This window comes from Arvicanthis niloticus, assembly GCF_011762505.2.
Source record: "Arvicanthis niloticus isolate mArvNil1 chromosome Y unlocalized genomic scaffold, mArvNil1.pat.X SUPER_Y_unloc_1, whole genome shotgun sequence".
Taxonomy (NCBI): Eukaryota; Metazoa; Chordata; class Mammalia; order Rodentia; family Muridae; genus Arvicanthis; species Arvicanthis niloticus.
Genome location: NW_023044978.1, coordinates 465,059 through 471,433, shown reverse-complemented (window position 1 = coordinate 471,433; position 6,375 = coordinate 465,059). Strand labels below are relative to the sequence as shown.

Below are 6,375 nucleotides of genomic sequence, written 5' to 3'. Positions count from 1 at the left end.
GGGCCATAAATGAAAGCAGTCCATGTTCACTGATAAGTGGAAAAGAACTCATTAGTTATATATTCAATAGTGATTCTGATACATACTATAAATAAATCTCAAGAACCCTACACCAAGAAAAATATTTTAAAAAAAAATTATATAACTTGTAAAAGCCAATTAGGATACTCAAACTAACACACAACAAAGACAGAACTAAAAATGTAACATTCAGTTACGTTTGATAACTAATATTTGTTTTTGAGGCTTTATAAAGAATGATTAGTGAGAGTAACAGTAAATAACGTGATTGGATTTATAACCAATAAACTATCTGAAAATTAAAGCTATGAAACTTAATGATGTTAAAGCTATGTGTGATAGTGCAGGAGGCTGAAGAGGATCACAAATTCTAGACCAGATTACAAAATTAGTGAACATCTATGTCAAAATAAAAAGTAAGAAGATGGCTACAGATGTTGCTGAGTAGTACAATACTTAAGAGGTTTGATTAAGATCAAAACCTACTGAGTCACACACGAAAACATATACGCTGTTTTTTCTTGATTGAACAGTAACAAAACCGAAGAACTTACCGCCATTGTTTCTCAACTCGTCGGCTAAGAGCAATTTTTTCTCCTACTTCTGTGCATACAGGATTGGTGAGAACAATTTTACCCAAATCTGCCTTGACTGCACTAACTCTGCCTCCTGTAGACAACGACCCTATGTTCACCATGAGTACTTCATTCTTGGATAGCTTTTGAACCTAGAAAAATTATTTTAAAAATAAAAATTAACTTTAAAAAGCTTCCCAAAATAAACTAGAAATTTACTAGACATTAGCAGAAAGACAATTTATTGACAAGAGCTGTATGATGAAAAGAACTAAATTCTGAAAAATTTCATTACCATAAGATTTGATTTTAAGTTGTACACTATCAAAGGTCTATATAATATTCCATGACTATATGAAAGATCCATCTCAGCTTGGTACCCTAGATTATAATTTAATCTGAAACACTGACAGAAAAAAAAACTGACAGTATTTGAAGGCCAATCTACACTACAGTATGGCTGGTACAGACCCTAACTTTATATCTAAGATGCAAATTTAGTCTACCACTAAAAATAAGATACCAATTATAGCACTAACCAAAAAATAAGTGAAAATCCTGAAAAGGGCTACACATTTTCCTTGAAGGGCATAATGGCATAAAAATACTAAGTAGATTCTAGTAGTCTGATTCCACAGAAATAATTTAAACTGTTCAGACCCTATGTAATTTGTGAACAATTATGAGCTAGATGAAGTATTAGCTGCCAGAGCTAATTCTCAGAAGTCTGTTGACAAAAGCATAACACTCAAGTTCAGAACAACATTTTTATACTCTTTATTTCATAAAATGTCATATGAGGGTATGATAATATGAGGGTAAATGATATGCCTAGCTCTGAATTCAATCCTTGGCAACAACATCAACAAAGTGGCACAGTACAAGTTGGTTCTCTATTTCCTCCCGTGTCCTAGGATTGAACTCAGGAAACTCAGGTTATTACAGTTAGCAGCAATAGCCTTTATCCACTCAGCCATTTTGCTAGCCCTACTGCAGTTTTCTCTAAACAAAGCAAAGGACTAGCTTAATTGTCACACCAATAAATTTTTGGTAATTATCATTCCTAACTACAAAATTGCAAGTTTTTAATTCTTCTACAAAGTATCTCTCTGTACTTGTCAGAAAGATATTGGTAAGTTTTTTAATCTCTGTCAAGTAAATCTCTGGATAAGTAATATGCATAATACTTTTCTATCATTTTGTTTTTTAAAAAGTGTATTGTATGTTATGAATTCATTTATGTTCAATTCACGGGGGTGGAAGAGCACAGGATGATTAATTACAATCAGATGTCTTCTTTGCTTGGCCTTTACATGGGTGCTAAGGATCTAAAGTCTAGTTCCTAATGTTGTATGAAAAGTACTTTTATGTTCTAGGACACCACCTCAGAACCCCTTCTGTTTTTTGTAATTTAGGACTAATGAGGTGTTTCAATGGGTAAGAGTACTTTGCTGTGGCACTTTAATTTTTAGAACCTACCTAAACAGTACTGATCTACAAAGTTGATCAATGGCCTCCATAAATCTGCCATGGCCAATATATATAACATACATGTACACAATAATAAAAGTTTTAAAAATTTTAAACTTAAAAAGTAATGTAAAAGTTATTTTTCTATTGTTATGGGTGATTACCTTACAGAAAGTTCAATTTATTTACTTTTTTTATAATTCCATTTTAAGTAAAAGAGACTGAACAGTACACAAACTATTTCAGAGCTTTGAAACAGTTACTATAAAATGAACTTACCTTTGCTGCTTTTTTATCTCCTTCTGTACGTACACCTAGGAGCCGTCTCAGTAGGAAGTAGGAAATTTCTAATTCTGTGAATATCTCAGGTAATGCTCCAACAGCACCAAGGACTTGCCCAACCATTCTATCTGCTCTGCATAATGTTGGGTCAATTTTTGTCCCAACTCCTAATAAAATGTAGATGTACACAGCTTTATATTTTATTTGTTTAAAACTCATGAAAAACTAAAGCATTAAATCTATACAGAGTAGCATAAATCATACATAGTAGTCGATACATTTTTGTTTGCCACTTTTACCTAAATAAAACTAAATACATATCTCCAAAGATCTCAAAACTTATTTGTTTGGTACCCCCTTGTAGATTTCAAACTCACTTCCTACCAGTGAATACACAGCTATCACATGGTGATGACCTGTACTTTCTCATCCTTTCCCAAGATCCTTCTGATCTTTGAGTCCCTCTAGTTCTGTCACTATACACCTCAGCACAACCACTCCCATCAGCTCATCTCCTTTTCTCTGGGATTCAACGCAGTCTCCAGCCCAGATTCCTACCAGAGACTCCATAGCCACAACATATGGGCAGACAGGATAACTACACTCTCTTACCCTTCCCACTATACTCAGTTGCCAATGTCATATACAACCTCCAGGCCCTGTCTAAATCCCATACTCTGTGAATTTCATCTATCATGATCTACTTGCATCTTCTTCCAATGTTTACAACCCAAGCTGCTCTTTTTTTGTTTTTTTTCCTGGATGCAATCAGCAGAGGTTTATTAGGGAAGAGAGCTGGCAGCCAATGGTCAAACTGCTCACCCATGCAGGAGTAAAGTTTGACAAAAGGCCAGCAAGCTGAGGGGCTTTTTTATAGCACGGGATGGGTAAAGGGAGGAATTTTTGTGCGGTTACACATGATTGGTTGCATTTTTGCACGGTTACATATGGATTGGTTCCAAGCTGCTCTTCTTATAGTTCCAATCTGACCAATCTCCACTTTACTATTTCCACTCCCCTAGGATTGGTCCCATCCTACACTCTGTATAACAGCCTACTAGCCTGATGAGTCTTTCCTGACTCTAGGAAAACTTCATTCCCTTTGGCCAATACACACACACACAGACACACACACACACACACACACACACACACACACACACACACACACACATCCTTGAGGTCTAGCCCTGATAATACAAACAAAAATCAAAGATAAAAGTAGAGAATCTAGACAAAATAAGCAAAGAATATAGTAAGAAAAAAATAAAAACAAGAACATGTAGGAAATGTAGGACACTGCAAAAAACAAAACAAAACTTTGAAATTAAAGAATAGATGGAAAATAAAAAATCCAGATCAGCAGCATAAACCATATCTTCAAGGAGATCATAAATAAAAATTTCCCCAAACCCTGTAAAGCCACATTAATACAAATATAAGTAACACACATGAAACACTAAATAGATAAGACTTGAAAGACAACTCTCTGGCAAACCACAGTTAAAACACTAAAAATATATACAAAGAAAGTGTATTGATGCCTGTAAGAGAAAACAATTAAAATGATATTAAAGGAAAACCTATCAGAATATCAGTTGATTTCTCAAAGGAAACTTTGAAAGCCCGGAGCAATTCATTCCAAGTCTTAAAAGACTACAACAGCCACCTAAAGTAATATATCCAGCAAAACTAGCTGAAGGGAAAAAAAACTTTCCACAATACACAAAGATTTAAAAAACTTTTATCCAACACATCAACCCTAAACAGAACATGAAAAGCAATAGTTAGGACTAAAGTAGAGTAAATATAGAAAAGACAATGTAGAAGAAACACAAATGAAGCTATAATAAATTGAAACATAAACAAAACCAAAAAAAAAAATTGCGACCTACACATTCTTTTCAATAACAATTGTAACACTGCAAACCAACAGACATAAGCTAAACAGGTTAAAACATAAAACAAAGGTAAAGCACCTTTCTATTACCTATTAAAAATGTTTTTTAATTGACTATAAAGAAAGGTACCACCTTTATAAAGAAAGGGAAAAAATAATTATTCAAAGCACTCTTTTGGCCTCTGAAGGTATCAAGCAGACATGTGATACATATAATACATGCAAAAAATTATTTATACCTATCAATACATTTTTAAAAACATCCTTATGAAACCCTGACTATATGTAAGGCAATTCAAAAAATTCAAAGTATAGCAATACATTTTAATTACTAAGCCATTATATTTGTTATTGCTGAAAAATTGTACCATGTGGGCAGAAGAGATGCTGTGCAAACCTGAGAATGCCAGAACACATGTCATGCTGAGGACAGTAGTTCACATCTGTCATTACAGTACTCCTATTTCAAGATGAAAGTCAGAGATAAAATCCCCAGAAACTTGTGGGCCAATTGGCCTGGTGTACAGAAAAGTAACTAGATTTCTTGTCTCAAACAAGATAAAAGTTAAAGACTAAGACTATCTTCTGATTTCTTTTAAATATACATGCCACAGCACTTTCGTTCATATCACAAACATACATTATATACACATGCATACCAGATTAGAAAAGTCAACCCATACATAAGATGAATGTCTTCTGCTTTATGAATATACTCATATTTGTACATCATATATATTATAAAACCAAAAACTTAACCAACTATTTACCTGTCACACTTTTTCATACTGAATAAGATTATCTAATTATATAGACAAATAGCCTTTTGAATACATTCCCACACTCCATAAAAAGTAATCAGAAGGCCAAGGAAAATATATTTGTCAATGAGAGTAAAATTCTTACCAATAAGACCACCTGGAGCAGCATACTGAAGATCATTGTGTTCTGCAAAAAGCGATACAATCTTGGAAAAGATTGGCTTACACATAAGCTTCCCTGCACTGTCTTTAGAAACAATGCCAGGTCTCACTTCTATCTCTTGGCCCACCTAAAACAAAGAAACAAATGTCAGAGATCAGCAATGGCCTTTTAATGTAAAATGTACCAAAAGGAAGATTACTAAACTATTATCTATTCCATTTGCAAGAATAATTTTGTACATTCTAAAAACAGTAAAATAAAATGAACATAAACAAATTTTTAAAATGACAACTCAATTTACACAATTGCCTATAACAAACCTATCAAAATATAGACTGCAACATTCAAAAGATAATACATGAGATCAGATAGATGGCTTAGTGGTTAAAAGTCCACTGCTTGCCTGGTGGTGGCATTGGTGGCACAAGCCTTTAATCCCAACACTTGAGAGGCAGAGGCAGGTAGGTTTCTGTGGGTTCTAGGACAGCCAGGGCTACACAGAAACCCTGCCTTTTAAAAAAAAGTTTGTACTGCTATTGCAGAGGACCAGAATTTGGCTCCCACAATTTTCACAGCAGTTCCTAATAGACTAACTCAAGTTCCAGAGGGATCCAACCTCTTGGGCACCAGGTACACATAAGATATACATATATACATACAAACATTCATAAATACAAAATATCTTTTAAAAAGCCTTAAAAATAAAACCACATGATACAGGAAAATTGTCTTTAAAAAAAACTATACATTTTAACTTACTTTATGGGACATGGAAGTTACAATAAAACATTTAAAGATTTTTTGTAGTACCTCTTAAATCCCATTGACATTCATTTTACAAAATTAGAAAAATAATCTTTTTTAAAAAATGTAAGTATAAATGATATAGTTACAAAAATCTCAGAGGAAAAGAATAAGGTAAGAGATAACACCATACATGAGTTTAAAGTATTTCAGAAACACAGTACCAAAAACACCACACTATAGATACAAACACACATATGCATAACCATGGAACAGAATAGGTTATCAAGTCATAATCACACAAAGCTACATCTATTTTTTTATACAGAGGACAGAAGTATACATTTTTGGAGAAAAGACAGCCTCTTTAATAAAAAAAAACTATTGGGAATACTGAATATTCACTCAGACAGTATTTTTTCACATAAGTAGAATATCTTAATTTGAATAGGAGTTAAT

At 33.4% G+C, this 6,375-nt stretch overlaps 1 pseudogene across 1 annotated transcript; it reads right to left on the bottom strand.

Annotated features, from left to right (window-relative positions):
• Positions 1 to 571: 571 nt before the first annotated feature.
• On the bottom strand, positions 572 to 5,317 carry LOC117695941 (eukaryotic translation initiation factor 2 subunit 3, Y-linked pseudogene; annotated as a pseudogene). Its single transcript, XR_013108318.1, has 3 exons — positions 5,155 to 5,317; positions 2,346 to 2,515; positions 572 to 748 (listed from the first exon to the last, which is right to left on the bottom strand). The product of XR_013108318.1 is annotated as a eukaryotic translation initiation factor 2 subunit 3, Y-linked pseudogene (transcript).
• Between the last annotated feature and the right edge of the window lie 1,058 nt (positions 5,318 to 6,375).